Raw genomic sequence first — 17,394 nt, forward strand, 5'->3', positions numbered from 1 at the left:
AACAATAACAATAACAATAATAATAATAATAATAATAACAATAATAATAATTCTGAATTCTGAAAAAGTGAGTTTTGATTAGTGATTAGTTTTAATAGTTTGAACATGGACATCAGTGCAGTCTTGGATGCGTTTGGGGAGAGAGTGCCAGAGGGAGGCAGCAGCTATGGAGAAGGCTCTGTCGCCCTACGTCCGGTGCTTGGTCCTGAGTGGTGGAGGCAGGTGGTTGGCATCAGAAGAGCGAAGGCTGCTGGAGGGAGTGTGATAGTGGAGCAGGTTGGTAAGGTTCCTGGTTATGGAGAGCTTTGTGAGTGAGGAGAAGGACTTTGAATTGGATCTGTTGTGGGACAGGGAGCCAGAGGTTCTGGAGGGTGGGGGTGATGTGGTCATGGGAGCAGGAGTGGGTGAGCAGGTGAGCAGCAGAGTTCTGGATGTACTGGAGTTTATTTAAGACTTTGGATGATGTGCTATAAAAAATGCTGTTGTAGTAGTCAATTCTTGATGTTATGAAAGCATGGATCAAAGTTTCCACAGCAGAGAGGGGGAGTGATGGGTGGAGTCGCTTTTTTAGGTGGAAAAAGGCAGTTCTGGTGATTTGTTTGAAGTAGTGTTCAAGGAAGAGGTCACTGGCCAAAATGACACCGACATTGCAGATGTGTGGGGAGGGAGACAGAGCGGAGTTATTGATGGTGAGGCAGAAGTTGTGAATGGTTTCGGTGAGGGATTTGGGACCAATGATCTATTTTTTTATTTTACCTTTATTTTACCAGGCAAGATATTAAGAACAGTTTCTTATTTACAATGACAGCCTGGCAAGATGATGATGATGATGATGATGATGATGATGATATCTGATTTATCACCATTTAGTTTGAAGGAGTTGGCTTGCATCCATGATTTAATTTCAGTGAGGCAGTTGGTCAGGGTGGAGTGAGTTGCAGTGGTGATGGATTTAGTGGAGATGTAGAGCTGGATGTATTTAGTGTAGCAGTGAAAGCGGAGACCATGATGACATATGATGTTACCAAGTGGGAGCATGTAGAGGATTAACAGGAGAGGACCAAGCACTGAGCCCTGGGGGATGCCTTAGGACAGAGGAGTGGTGGAAAAGGTGCAGTTGTTGATGTTGATGAACTGATGGTGATGAACTGTCAACATTAACACAACAAAATGTTTGTTTGTTTGAGAGATAAAACTTTAGCCAGGAAAGGGTAGTGCCGGTGATGGAGGGAGGATTCAAAGTGGGAGAGAAGAATGGTGAGGCTGATGGTGTTGAAAGCTACAGTGCGGTCAAGTCTGAGGAGAGGAGGAGATCGTTGGTGACTTTGAGGAGGGCTGCTTCAGTGCTGTACTGTGAGCAGAAACCAAGTTGAAATGGTTCAAACAGGTCATTGCAGATGAGGTGGGCTTTGAGTTGGGAGGCGACAACAGGTTCCTGTTATGTCTCGCCCTGCTTCCTAAGTTATGTTTTCATTACTTTTTGTCATTTATTCATCATTTCCTGTTTTATTTTGAAAAACTCACCTCCCTTCTCATTTCAGGTACTTCACTTCCTGCCCTTGTGTGTTTCCACCTTGTGTGATTGCCTACCCCGCCCTGATTAGTTTCACCTGTTCCTCATCAACACGTTCTCACTCCCAACTTGTCACATATCGAAGCTTGGTCAGGACCCAGTGGCGTCACTTTTTAACGCACGGGGTGCCCCTTTAGCGTCATTTTTCACTGCGCAGTATCACGGCAGTCACTGTTAAAAAATAATTATATTTTATGGCATGACAATGTGGTGGTTAAGGTCTGGTTAGGTTTAGGCACAAAAAACACTTGGTTAGGGTTAGGGAAAGATCATGGTTTGGGTTAAAATAAAAAATAAAATAAAAACGTTGAGGTGGTCTCGAACTGTGCTCTCTGCTGATTTCCAACTTTCTGCCAACAACGTTGCAAGCCACCCACCAACCCCTCCACCTCCTAATAATAAAGTCAGTCAGCTTATATAGATGTCATGTGAAGTACGTCACTTAAGAAATGTTGATATGATACGTATTGTTGAAATGTTAATATAGTACATATTACAGGTGTTGAAATGTACATATTCAACGTGTCTGTGGTTTGCAGAAATGTACAATGCCAATGTTTTATTCTAGTGACCAGGCTGAAATTTGTCACATTATATAAATGTCATCAGTCTCATGGCGTCTGTTTCAGATGTTGTGGGAGTTCAACAGAAGTCTATCGGACTATCTACCTGCCTTTGCCTTCTCCCTGTTGGATTTGTTTGCCATTACACTGACTGACCTCCTGTGCAAGTAAAGACTTTTTTTAAAATCAAGATTCCTGTCGTAAAGTTGTGCTATTGAGTCCTATTGCCTGTTTCTGCTCCAGTTGTTACAGTTCCAGTATTTTTTGACAGAAAGGGGAGTTTGGAGATGGGCCAGAAATTGCTCAAAATATCAGGGTTGAGTCCAGGTTTTTTGAGGATGGGGGTGACAGCACCTAGTTTGAGTGTTTGGGGGACTGAACCAGGGCTGAAGGAGGAATTAATGATTTCTATGAGGAGTGAGGAGATAGCTGTGAGACAGTCCTTGACAAGATTGGATGGGATGGGATCCAGAACCCAAGTGGAGCTACTCATTCCTGCTATAAAGCCGGACAGCTCCATTGGAGACACGGGGGAGAACTGAGACAGGGGCTGAGTGGTATGGGGGGCAGGTGAGGAGATGGAGAGGGTGGGGGAGGTGGTTAGGTTGCTGTGGATGGTGTCAGTTTTTGTTTAGAAAAATGAATGGAAAAAGTTGCACTTGTTAACTGTGAAGGATTTGGAAGTGTTGTCACTGGGTTTGAGAGGATTGTTTATTGTGGAAAAGAGAGCCTTGGAGTTGGTGAAGCCAGAGTGTATGAGGTGTGAGAAGTAGGTGGACCGCATCTTTGTATTGTTGAAGGTAGTCTGTGTAGGCAATATTGGAGATACACTGTTAAACCAGTGTTTTAAGCTGGTGCTTACAGGATTTCATTTGGTGGAGTTCAGGAGTATACCAGGGAGCTGAGTGTGTGAATGAGACTGTTTTGGTTTTAATGGGAACCAGCTGATAAGGACAGGAGGAGAGTGTGTCATTATAATAGTTGACAAGATGGGTGGGATTATCAGACAGCAGGGGAGGGGAGGCAGACATTTTACTGGCAAGAGAGGCTGACAGAGCTGAGGGGGAGATAGATTTGAGATTTCTGAACGATACTTTGCATTTGTTTTTTGGGATGGGGATAGGGATGTCAATGCCCATCATGATTGCTGGGTGGTCAGAGATATGGAGGTTGAGGCTGGACAGTTGATGACCAGTGGAGCAAACCAAATCCAGCAGCAGCTGAGTGGGGAAGTTGATATGTTGATATGTTTCATAAAGTTGAAGCGTTTTAGCAGTTCCAGGAATTCTATGGCAGATACACAGTCAATATTATCAATGTGGATATTACAATCACCCAGGAGGAGAACAGAAGGTGAAATGGCACATAGCTAGGTCAGAAAATCAGAGAGGTCAGAGAGAAAGGAAGGGTTTGGCTTGGGGGGGCAGTAGATAATGGCAGTGATCAGAGGAGTGGGACCAGAGAGTTTGAAAGCAGACTTAGCTGCAGGAATGGAAATGGTAGTTGTTTTAATGTCCTTCCTGTCAACAGCAGCAACACAACCTCCCTGCCCCTCACATACATCTATCAATGTATGTGAATCCTGTGGGTGTGGTCTGGTTTAGTGAGAAATAGTCCAGGGGTTTATGCTAGGTTTCAGTGATGCAGAGGACATATAGGTTACTGTCAGTTATAAATTCATTCAGAATGGGGCTTTTATTGTTGAGTGAATGAGTTTTGAGCAAAACAAGTTTCAGGTGGTGTTGCCTAGTGATTGACTGTGAGGACTGGGGAAGGGGATGGAGATTGGATAGATTCACGTTTTGTTTGTTGTGGTGACATAATGAGGAATTCGGGGTGCGACAGGACCATAGCAATGGAATGGAGTTTGAAAACATACGACCAGAGCCTCTGTGTAGAGGACAGCAGCTGCGAAGTATTCCAGTTTCTTTGAGAGTGTCCATGCAGTTTGGACGCAGATGATTATTGAGGTTGTCAAGATCTGAGGTGGCGTACAGCTGTGGCATGGTCTGGTTGGGGAGTGTTAGCATAAAGCTAGTGTTAGCTTGTAACCAAGAGCCAAATGTCCGGGGAAGGAGATGTGATGTGCACCCCAGGAGAATCCATGGCATAATTCACAGCATAACAGCAGCAAGACACCAGCAGTCCTGTGGGGAGGATAGGTAGCCTGGAGAGGCTACCAGCCTGATTGGCCTTACAATCCTGCTTGGAGAGTGCAGGTCAACCTGGTACAGTAGTGGTTAGCGGAGAGGAGCATTCCGAGCCCAACAGGGCTGACCACACCAGGACAAAAAGATCCAGGGTAAGCTGGTGGGCTTGTGTTGGCTAGCAATGTGGCAGGCAGAGCCTGAAAGGTTGACCGCTCCAGTAGCAGGTTGATGAAGTAACACTGTGAATCAGTCCCAGGAGTCCTGGAGATAGCAGGAGAGAGAACCTCTTGGCAGGTAAGACGATGAGCAGATCTGGAGACGCTAATCTAGTGAAAGGGTTTTTCTGGGTCAGAGGATAATCGGTACCATGTAGCCACAAGTTTGCAAGACAAACTTAAGTTATAGCATTAAAGGCATCAATTAAATGTCAGAACTTCCACCACTCTTACCTCCTCTCTAAAAGTTTTTGCATAAGTATTAACAATGTCACACTACTTCCAGTCACGCATGTGAAAGTGGAAAGACATTATTTGCACAACCACCAGAGAATACTTTACAGGAAAACACAAACATGGCTCATTTTAAGGATTTGAACAAATGACCACTGCTTTTTTGTTGTTTGTTGTGAGGACAAGCTCTCCATTTTTGCATCTCCTTGTGCTAACGTGGACTTTAAGGACCCTGCATATTTCCACTATTCACTTTTATTTATTTAAACACCACAGAAGGACAACAGGGCAGTATCAGTGGCATTCCTCTGCTATTGTTAATTAACAACCCAAACTTGTAGCTAATAAACAGAGCTCCCTCTAATTGAACTGCCAGCTGCATTGTTCCTGGTTGTTTGTAGGGGATGGATGCCATGTTGGAGCTCTGCAGTGTAATTACCACTGTCTGCCCCACTGGGAGAAGGGATCAATCTTGGGTAACACCAGTGGTGGATACCTCCTCTTGTATCCTTGGGTATTGGCTCTCCGTGGCAGGGAAAGTTTATCATCATGAGAGCCTCCTTCATGACTACAGGCCTTACTGCAGCTTGTCTTGTCCATTTGTAACACAACAACAGCTTCTCTGGATCACAGTCATTACTCAGATTGCAAAGAAAACAGAGTGAATTCCAAATTTATGAACACTGCCCTCTAAACACTATGTCATTTGATGGACTCCTAAACGGTTGAGGGAATTCAATTAGGAATGGAATAGAGTTTTGAAAATGTGCCACTGTGCCTGCCAGTTACTCAAGGGACGTGATTGATGTCTTTGAGTGGCATTTAGCACAGCTGACCCTCATTCAGATTACCATCTCATTAGCATCAATAGACTGAGACTCACAAAAGAGAGCAGCGCCATCGCCTGAAAGCTGTTCCGAGGAACCAGCCTGAGGGAATTTCCAGCTACAAAATACTTTAATTCCATAGTTTTAGTACGACATTAGGGGAGTGGGAATGCAGCTGCATACATATCAGATACAAAAACCCTACAATGTCAAGAATTATGCCCTGAGCCCTAGACTTCCAAGATAATTTGAAATATGTTTTCGATAGAGGGGATGCCTTGAATGTATTTGTTGTTCTAATTATGACAGCGAGTCCCTATTGGGAAGTGGGGGTTGTCTTTGTGGAACATAAAGCCTTTAAATGAAAGTATTAATCTACATAATGTATGAAAGCAAGTTATTTGTGCATCAATAGTTGTGTAATATGCATAAAATGTTGTTTACATGTTCTCCGTAATGCATCACAGCAACTAATAAAACAGACTGCAACTCATCAGAATAGTGTGTCAGCTATATGAACTGCCTGAAAAGGGAAGTTCTTGCAATTGGCAGGACAGCAACAAACACTGTAGATCTCATTTAATCAATACCACCCTTTGTTTGCTTGTTAAACACGTTGTGAGTTTGAGACAAATCACAACTGAACAGGCAAAGACAAGAAGGCCAGTCTCTGTACATTCTTACCTTGATGTGTTTTTGTCAAGACAGCATGTTATATGAAAACAGGGTATCTTGTTTCATTTGAGGAGCTGCTGCAGGCCCAAATATGGCCTACTTTTACCTTTTCCTCCCCCCCTGGTGGCACAGATGTTGAAAGACGAGGTTTAAATATAGTCTGTACAGATGTTTGCGTGCAATGGCATGCGATGTAGGTGTTGATTTTGAATCATCTGTGATTCAATCAAGGTGGTAAAATAAGGATGGGGAGTGAAACTTGGAAGATAAAAAGATCAGTGTGCAAGAGAGGGAAGATGAACAGAGGAGGGAAGACAGATGGAGAGAGGTGAGAAGCAAGAGAGGCAGTAAAGAGAATAAGAGACAAATGGAGTGTACGTGTGTGTGTGTGTGTGTGTGTGGTCCAGGTATTCCTACACTGTGGGGACATGAATCTGTTTGCACAGTCATGTTGTGGGGACTTGTCTCCCTTATGGGGACAAAAAGTCCCCTTAACGAAGTCTTGGTTTAAAGTTAAGGTAAGGGTGGGTTAGGGGGTTATGTTAAGGTTATGGTAAGGGTTAGGGTTAGGCAAGTAGTGATTATGGTTAAGGTTAGGATAAAGGCCCAAATGCACTGAAAGCGATAAATGGCGCGGCTCATTTGACACAGGTCAGTTGACGCTCCTATGGTGCACTGCAGGCAACATATTTGAAATGCCAACACCACAGAACCAACACAGATTTATCCTGTTCTTTGTATTAAGTGCTGCATTAGTTGGATGTAATGAATGAATGTAAATCATCTGTTGAGTGTTTGATGGTTATTTATTTGTGCTATATAAAGTAACCGCCATGAAACAATCAGAAAAAAAACATTTTATTTTTCTCATTCACCAGCTTTGTTCTCGCTACCACTCACTCTCCTCACTTGACTACTGCTACACTGTCTCTCTCTTTCTCGCTCGCTTGTGCCCTCAGCTTGCTCGCCCTCTCTCATTCTTTTTCGGCTGCAGTAAAACACAGCTTTGGCTGGATCCTCATTTGATGCTCCAAAATCAAAACAAAGCAGGAATAGGGGCGTCAAGGTAGTTTGACACGGCTCATAACATTTTTGGTGGGTGTTCAGCTATCTAAAACAATAGGTGTAATTAGGACACTTTCAGTGTGTTTGGGCCTTAATTCTCCAGAAAATGAATGTAAGTTGATGTAATGTTCTCTGAAGTGATGGAAACACGTATGTGTGTGTGTGTGTGTTATGTAGAAATGTGTATGAAAGTGAAAAAAGACCTGAAGTAGAAGAGCAAACCTTGAAGAGAGTGGATATGGGAAGAAGGAAAAGAATGAACACAATGTCTGTCTTGATTGTATTCAGTACCGTCTCCTGTCTGTCTCTGATCAATAGCTGCTGTCGCTCAGTACTGGCTCAAACCCCTCCTGCTTAAAACCACAAATGTAACCCCAGCCAGCCTTGCCAGGAGCTTTATTATTCATGTGGACCAAATACAAGACCAGAAAACGGGATGAGCTGACTGCACGGCGGACTTGCTGTAATGCCTGTCCTAACTGTGCAAGCCACAGAAAACTGCTGCTGGGACAAATACCCTACGGTGTCTGCGCTGTCAAAAAACCACTGCTCCCTGTGTGTCAAAGTGCTATGGCAGCACAAAAAAGAATAATATTTGAAAACTACAAAACCAGAGGCATTTTTGAGTCCTCCTGACCTCATGTGGCAGAGTTATTTGTTCCATTTCAGGGGAATAAACTTCAAATCTAGTCTTGAGTGAATATTGCACCAAGGTTACATGAAATAGCATTCACAGAAGTTTCAAATCTGTGTGGCAAGGTTCATTTCCACAAGTCCCTGCAGAATAAACAAAACTGGGAGCAGTGAGTTGAATGCAAGTTGTAATGCAAACATTAATAACCTCAAAGATTGTGTTAGCCTCTAGATGTGTGTGTTATTGTAACAGGAAGGCACAGAAGGTCATTGTCACCAAGTAAATGCTCAGCATGTAAAGCCATAATCCTCTCAGTTGCTTCCAAAGCAGAACTTGGGCAATATTTATGTCTTTGGGTATTCTTCATTAAAGGTGAAATGGAACACCATCTACAATTTTTTTATTAAAAAGGGACAAAGTTTATCAGAGACTAATTTATCATATGTTTTAATGATTCCGCAGTGTAGGAAATAAATAATTGTTGGTTTTATATCTCCATCAAATGAGAGGCACTTCACACAAATAATTGTTTGATTTTCACCAAATGCCTGAATATTTTTGCACTAAATACTTATTACCATTAATCAATATGACGCGTGACACTGCATTTTATGAGGAGACAAAGTTACTTGCAAAAGGGAAAATAGTCAAATTAATAGTGACTATCTAAGCAAGAAAGTACACCTTGCTGTGCATCTGTTTGTTCTTGTATTTTCTTGAATGATAAAGATTACCCAATGAACCACCACGGACAGCAGTGATATGGCTTCTCTCTCAGCTTGCGGACTGCTAATTCACTTTTCACATTTATCATGTTTTCCAACAGCTTACTTGGAGTCATGAAAATGTCTCTTTTATTGCTCCGCCATACTGCCAAAAGTAACTGAACAGACAATTCTCAAACTGTCAGTGTTTCATCTCTAACTGGCACAATCACAATGGATTTGAATAGTCATTCGCACCCCCATGAGGGGAGATTCATGTCTAAGATCTCAAATTTCTGTTGGAGGGCTTCTTCGAGGGTTGACTCACCCTCTTCCCAGGAGGAAACAGGAAATGACAAAAGAGCATGGCAGTCTGGAGAAGACAGGAAGGAAACAGCTGTCCAGGGACTCCGAACCCCATCTATAATTCAGAGGAGGTATAATAAGATAAGTTTTCCCTTTTGTCATTTGCTGCAAGTGTGATGAAACCCAGCCCAAACGAAGAGGCTGGCTCCAGTGCAATAATAATGAAGACATATTTTTCCCTCATCAGTAGAGAAAGGCTGGGTCCTTGATTAAATATTGACTTGCGATCGTCTGTGTTGTTGTCTCTGTCTAATCAATAATTCATACAAGGTAAAAGAGATTGTTGGAATCATCTCAGATGCTGTATGTTTCGCCCAACATCTGCTTTGTTTGTTTTCATCCACAAAACTGAACAGAGCAGCATCTCACTGCAAATGATCCCTCCTTAGTAGGTTAACAGCAGTGACACTCAATCAACGCTTTTAACATAATTTCACCAGCGTCAGGTAAATTTATTTAGCATTCAGTGAGGGGAATCCCTAACAGAATTGGCTGGTAATATTTTCTTTAGCTCTGCCTCAGCACCTCCATTATACTCCATTTGAAGTCTGTCATACTATCATTAAATTAACATGACAATGTAATATTCTCAACCTGCAGCCGTTTTCCATTAAATTCAAAGTCAATAGTGAATCAATGCTGAAAGTTGTAATTGATCAATCAAGGTCTCGCCAATTTTTGTGAGCAAAATGCAACTTTGAAGCTTGACATTATCAAGGGAAATTCTTTAAATCGATTGTGGCTGAATACTTGTTATACAAGTGGGGAAAGTAAATTGACTGCTAATTGTTAATTGACTGGGATGAAATAAGACTCACACTAACTCAGCAACAGAAAATCAGAGACTGTTGTATCCACATCTTTACAGAGACCTGGCTCCATCACAACATCCCAGTTAATCTATTGCACTTGATGGGCAGACCGTGTTCCACGCCGACAGAACACAAGACTTCTGTAAGAGAAGGGGAAGTGGACTCTGTTTACATCAATGTTGCTTGGTGCTAAAACGCTGTCAAAGTGAATGGACAATGTTTACCAGATTTTGAGTTTTTAACGTCAAGATGTCGACCATATTATCTGCCCTGAGAATTCACCAGTGTGTTTGTTGTTGCTGTTTACATTCCTACAGATGCAAACTTAAAAAATGCACTACAGGAATTGTATGAGGTCATCAGCATTCACATGACAAAACAACCAGATGGTATTTTTATTGTAGCTGGTGATTTTAATCAAACAGACTTCAGAACTGTTTTATCTAAATTCCACCAGCATGTCCACATCCCCACCAGGGGAAGTAATACCCAGGACCATGTTTATTCGAACATTCCTGGCAGCTACAAAGCCCTCCATCATTCCCATTTTGGTCTACCAGACCATATTTCCCTGTTTCTCTTGCCTACTTACTTTCAGCTGAGAAAAAGGGTAAAACCATCAGTAAAAACTGTTAAAAAAAAAAAAGTGTGGACAGATGAAGCTACAGCTGCTCTACAGGACAGTTTTGAGTGCACAGACTGGCACATGTTCAGAGATGCTGCCACCCATGAGAACCATATCAATCTTGAGGAATATACATCAACAGTGACATCATACATCAGCAAATGTGTTAATGATGTGGTGATTAGAAAGACAATAAAATCATTCCCCAACCAGAAAGCCTGGATGAATGGAGAGGTGAGGGCTCTATCCAGAGCCAAAAATGCTGCCATCGGTCAGGTGACAATGAAGCATACAACACTGCCAGAGCAAGACAGAAAGCTGGCATCAAGGAGGGAAATCAGAGATATCAGCAGAGACTGGAGAGACCTCAACACCAACAGCACCAAAGATATGTGGCAGGCGATCCAGAACATCATAGGCTACAAATGCAGGAGTGTCCCCATAAAATGTGAGGCTACATTGCCAAATAAGCTTAACTCATTCTGTGCTCGCTTTGATATCCTCAACAAAGAATCAGCTGTAAAGTCTATGTAGCCTCCAGAGGACCTGCCACTGTTGGTATCCACAGCGGGTGTGAGAAGAATCCTGCTGAGAGTGAATATGAATAAAGCTGCTGGGCCTGATAACATCCCTGGCTATGTACTAAAACATGTGCCAACTAGCTAGTTGATGTTATCGCTGACATTTTTAACATATGACTGTCACAAGAGAGTGTTCCCACCTGCTTCAAGACAGCCACCATCATCCCTGTACCTAAAAAGTTTGCAGTGTCTAGACTAAAGGTATACTGCCCTGTGGCACTCACCCACATTCTGATGAAGTGCTTTGAAAAACTGGTTCTCCAGCACATCAAAGACAACATCCCAGCATGCCTGGACCCTCACCAGTTTGCATACAAAACCAACAGATCCACAGAGGATGCCATCTCCACTGTCCTCCACTCAGTCCTCGTACACCTTGAGAAAAGAACACCTACATCAGAATGCTGTTTGTTGATTTCAGCTCAGCATTTAATACAATCTCCCACATGAAACTAATTGAAAAACTTAGCACTCTGGGCTTGAGTACACTCTGCAACTGGATATTGGACTTCCTCACAAACAGACCCCGGACTGGTGGTCATACCTCCTCCACTCTATTGCTAAACCCTGGAGCCTCCCCGGGTTGTGTGGTCAGCCCCCTCCTATACACACTGTAAACCCATGACTGCAACCCCCAACATGGAGAGAACTCTGTTGTGAAGTTTGTGGACAACACCACCATCATCAGCCAGATTTGAAATAACGATGATTAAGATCAACAATCTTGCAGAACAGTGCACAGAGAGCAACCTACTGCTCAACAGAAAAAAGGAGGCAAAGACACACACCCCTGTCTACATCAGCAGAGCTGAGGTGGAGCAGGTAAACAGTTTTAGGTTCCTTTGGAATCAGCATTACAGAGAACCTGTCATGGACATCACACATCTCCACCCTAGTAAAGAAAGCTCAAAAACGACTGTATTTATTAAGGAAACTTAAGAGGGCAAAATTCCTGTCCCAAGTTCTTATTAACTTTTATGGAGGAGCAACAGAAAGCATCCCGACTGGAAACATCACAAATTGGCATGGGATGTGCATGGTCTAAGACAGGAAGGCTCTGCAGCAGGTGATTAAAACTGCCCAGAACATCATTGGTACCCATGTACTGAGCATCAGTGATATTGATAAGGTGAGGTACCTGCACAGAGCCCAAAGGATACTAAAAGACAATACCCACCCCAGCCACAACCTGTTCACCCTGCTGCCGTCTGTCATACCACCAGAATACAGAGCAGTGTCTTTCCTCAGGCTGTGAGACTCCTCAATTCGTCCTCCACACTCGAATATAAACAGTAGTTTTATTTTTATGATTTATTATTTATAAATCTATTTATATAATTTCTGTTTTTGTGAGTAGCATAAAGGGACTATGAACTACATTTTGTTACACAACCTTGTGTTGTAAAATGATAATAATAAATTAATCTTGAAACTTGAATCTTGAATCTACTCAATTGTAGTCCTATTTAAATGCACAGGTTTCCTGCCTCTGACGTAGTCCTACTTTATCATTTAGCAAAGGAAAGCAACCACAGTATTTGTATTATTCAGGCCACCGGGCTCATCTGCAGTACTGACTCCTGTTGCGTTGCCACAGCAAAACAAGCAGTGCCATGAATCTTTTATAAGAGTGTGAAAAGGTTGATGATGAGTACAGTCCCTGAAGCCTGTTTCATAACGTGTTCCCTATACATTGGGAATAACATCTACAGCATGCCAATGTACGCCGCCCCCAAACTGCAAAAAGCCATTGTCAATGATCACTCATGGGAGTAAGGGGATGTACACAGAATGTTCAGACCACCATGTACTCGCTCATGTACTCAAAAAATAGAAAAACACAACCTGTATCTAACAAATTTGTGTTTGATAGAGTATTTAAGGTAGGTGAGGAAGGGACAAATAGGGCTATTTTAAAGCGCATGCCTCTGGACCTCCGGTATTCATCCAGAGGATACAGTATTTTCACCTTTTACTAGCATATGTCAAATGCATATCCCCGGAGAGCATCCAGGAGGCTTCTGCACAACAGGGTTCCTACACACGAACTGACTATCCTTAACAGAGATACTGACAGCTCGGCTTATTCTCCACTTTCCCCTGATGTCAGGACTTATTTCTGGCTGGCCTCTGACTCACACATATTGGATTTTACAACCATGAAAGACGCTTCTTTATTGACACTTGGGGATTTTGTGGCCAAGTAACACTCTGTCCCAAGGGGATGAAGTTATGGGGGCAAATTTAGGTCCTTTTATTTTAAGTACAAGCTCACTGGATAGGAGTAATAACAATTGTATATAAACACACCAAAATATGATAAAAATATATATAATGGTCTAAAAACAGATATTAATGAATGCATCTGCTGAAGAATTACTGTGAAGCTGTGGCCTATTGTGTCTTGATGATAATAATTTTGAGTCTGTAATTTTACAAATGTTTTGACTCAATTTTTGTACATCACCACATTTTAAATATAATCCATTAGTCTGAATTTGTGGATTGCATTTGGAAGAACATCAGCATTACATCTGACTTTAAATGAGGTTGTTTGATTCAATATTTACAACAAACATATTGAGACTGCCCTCCCAAGAAAAATGAGAGCATTATTTCTTTCAGTAAATGCCCAAAAGTTACATGATTCAAGTGACAAAGCCCTCTAGTGGCCATAGGAATTATTACTCTTGTCCGCTGAGAGCCAAGGAGGAAATGGTGTGACAAAGTCCGCAGCGGGAGGAAGTTGAAGTGGATGGATGAGTCAACAAAATGTTAGACTTCAACACAGAAGACTGCAGTTCCCGTTTCCTATCAACAGTGATTTCATGAGTGATGAGCATGGTTGTTCCCTAACCGTAACTAAGCTGTTATTGTTGTAACTATGATGACAAAGGCCTCCTAACCTTAACAAATTTGTATTTTTAACCCAATCCTTGATGTTTCCCTAAACCTAACCTAAAACCAAGTTGATTTGTGCCTAAACATAACTCTCCTGGTCACCATGCAGTTCCTGGGGTGCACCGAAACAGCAGAACATCTCACACACCAGCCACTCAGCTGTTGTTGTTGCACTCTGGTCAGGTATAGCATACACCTCAGGCCACTTTGTAAAGTAGTCCATGGTAGGGCTGTATGATATTGGAAAAACTGACATTGCAATATCTTTTTTTTCTGCAATATATATTGTGATATGAAAAAACACAGGGAATTTCACCAGATACATGCAGTGTGTCATTCATTCACAGATATACAATTTATACAAAAGTCTATCCTCTTCTAACAAAACAAAACCCCCCTCCTACTTCTACCACACTTGGTTCAGCCCTCTGCCACTCCTCCAGAAATCAGCTTGGAGTCCTTTTGGTTTCACAAAGTGGAGAGAGAACTTGTGGAGAGGTATTTGGGAAAAACAACACGTTTCTTAATAAACTTTATAAATGGACTCGTGTGTCACAGTTGTGTTATTTACACATAATCTACCATTTCTAATGATGTTCAAATGTATGCTTATTCTACATGGTGGAAGATAAATAGGCTTCTTGATACAACTGATCATGGTAAAACTCTTACTCAAGCAACAAACAGATTCATCTATATGCCAGCAAGATGTAAGTACAGATAGATCTGGATATGGCAAGCATTGCGTATGTGTTATGTGTGTTAAGCGTTTCTTACATTAGGGAATGGACCAGCCCGTGACAGAAACTTTTTAACTTTGATGAGATGCGCTCAAAAGCTACCTTGCATAACTTAACAAATGCCCCTAGCATCCAGGCGACATTATCTGTGATAGTAAGCCACATCGCATGCATGTTTACAGGCAGGTGATGAGCGAACTCTGCATGCGCAGTGATCAGTTTGCTATGTGCTCTGGTGAAGGGGTGCCCTTGATGAGTTTATCAAACAACCAAAACAGGTAATGCTCATTTTCAGGTTGTGGTAGGCGACTAGTGGGGCCTGCTTTGGTTGTTTGATAAATTGATGAAGTGCACCCCTTCACCAGAACAAATTGGGAACTCCATGTATCCAAGAATCCCCAAATCAGACTGAATTATGTAATATCAGATGGACTTTAGAATAGTCATGGGATATGAGAACCTTGTGAGTTTTCCTTTTGTATCAAGCGGCAAAAAGTTTTGGCATGACGTGTTTGAATTAATTTGCCTTACTTGACATTGTGCATCCTGCAATGTGACTATTGCACATCGCGATGTCGATGCTGAAACAATATATCATGCAGCTCTAGTATATGACAACAAGGACATAGCAGTTCCCAGAATTGGTGGTAGGGAAAAGCACAAGAATGTCTGTGTCCACGGGGCACCCACTTGGTACTGCTGCAGCGGAGCATGGGAGTGTCTGGTTGGTCCTTTCTGAGCAGTGCACGTGTCACAGTAGTGCACAAACAGTTCAGTGTCCTGCCTGCAACCTGCCCAGTAGAACTGCTGGTGTTGTTTGTTCAGGGTCTTGGCTACCCCAAATTGGCGTGGCCCCACAGAGCCATGAACTGCCTGAGGCACCTGCTGGTACCAGTCCCTGGGCACCAGCAGTCGAGAGAGGGTGTTGGCATTGGTGTGTAGTCAACTTGCCCGGTGCTGGATCTTGAAATCATAGCTCTGCAGGGCTTTGATCCACCTCAGTACCTGGCCTTCAGGCTCTTTAAAGCTGAGCAGCCAGATGAGGGAGGTGTGGTTGGTCCAGAGGAAAAAACCACTGCCAACAACTCGCAGCAAATCACACAGTAGTTGCACTCAGGACAACTCAATGCCCGACTGAAGTAGGCCACCAGTCTGTCTCCCTCTGCTCCTTCCTGGGACAGAACAGAGCCCACCCCACATAACTGGTATTAGTGTCAACAATGAAGTGACACTCACAATCAGGGAGGGCCAGCACTAGGGCATTGATCAGGGCAGTGTGGAGTTGGGCAAAGGCAGCTGCACATTTGTTGTCCCAGTTGAACTCCCAACCCTTGTCAGTGAGGTGATGCAGGGAGCTGGCTATGAGGCAGGAAGTGATGAATTTTGTCTCTAATAGTTAGAATTTTATCATTAAAGAAGCTCATGAAGTTGTTACTACTGAGAGCTATAGGAATACATGGATCAGTAGAGTTATGACTCTTTGTCAGCCTGGCCAAAGTGCTGAAAAGGAACCTAGGAGTGTTTTTATTCTCCTCTATTAATGATGAGAAATAGGCGGCTCTGACATTACAGAGGGCCTTCCTATATGTTTTAAGACTATCTTGCCAGACTAAGCAAGATTCTTCCAGTTTGGTGGAACACCATATTCTTTCAAATTTTCGCGATGTTTGCTTTAATTTGGGGGTTTGGGAGTCATACCATGGAGCTAACCTTTTATGTTTTATTACCTTCTTTTTTAAAGGGGTGATGGAGTCAAGTGTCATTCGCAATGAACCTGTGGCACTATCAACAAGATGATCAATTTGGGAAGGACTAAAGTTAGCTTAAGAGTCCTTTGTTGTATTGAGACATAGCCTTGAATTCAATGCTAATGGAATTGCTTCCTTAAATTTAGCTACAGCACTATCAGATAAACATCTAGTGAAGACATTTTTGTCTATTGGCATGTAGTCCAGTAATAATAATTCAAAAGTTATTAAGTAATGGTCTGATAAAATAGGATTTTGTGGAAAAACTATTAAATGTTCAATTTCTATGACATATGTCAGAACAAGGTTGAGAGTGTGGTTAAGACAGTGAGTGGGTTTATTTACACTCTAAGAAAAGCCATTTGAGTCTAATAATGAGATAAACGCAGTGCTAAGGCTATCATTATTGACGTCCACATGAATATTAAAGTCACCTACTATAATTACTTTATCTGTGCTAAGGACTAGGTTTGATGAAAACTCAGATAAAAATTCAGAGTATGGCTCGGGAGGATGGTACACTATAACAAACAGAATTGGCTGTAAAGTTTTCCAGGGTGGGTGTGAGCGACTAAGAACAAGGCCTTCTTATGAGTTATAATTAACTTTAGGTCTAGGCTTGATTATTAGGCTTGAGTTGAAAATGATTGAAACTCCACCTCCTCAGAAGGTGTCTCAAGGAATATGAGTATTAATATGACTGGGGGAAGTGGATTCATTTAGGCTAACATATTCTTCATGACACAGCCAGGTTTCAGTAAGAAAAAATAAATCAATATGATATAATCTGAGATTAGATCATTTAATAATACAGCTTTACAGAGATCTAATGTTTAAGGACCCACATGTAATTCTCATATTTTGTTGTACTGTTGAAGTGGTGGTGTTAATTTTTATTAGATTTTTATGAATAACTCCTCTTTTGTTTACTTAACATTTAAGTGGTCGGGGGACAGACAGTGTCTGTGTGGTTTTGGATGG

At 42.1% G+C, this 17,394-nt stretch overlaps 1 pseudogene; it reads right to left on the reverse strand.

The window, feature by feature from the left end:
- Positions 1-792: 792 nt before the first annotated feature.
- Positions 793-17,328, reverse strand: LOC121903793 (annotated as a pseudogene).
- Between the last annotated feature and the right edge of the window lie 66 nt (positions 17,329-17,394).

This window comes from Thunnus maccoyii, chromosome 9, assembly GCF_910596095.1.
Source record: "Thunnus maccoyii chromosome 9, fThuMac1.1, whole genome shotgun sequence".
Lineage (NCBI taxonomy): Eukaryota > Metazoa > Chordata > Actinopteri > Scombriformes > Scombridae > Thunnus > Thunnus maccoyii.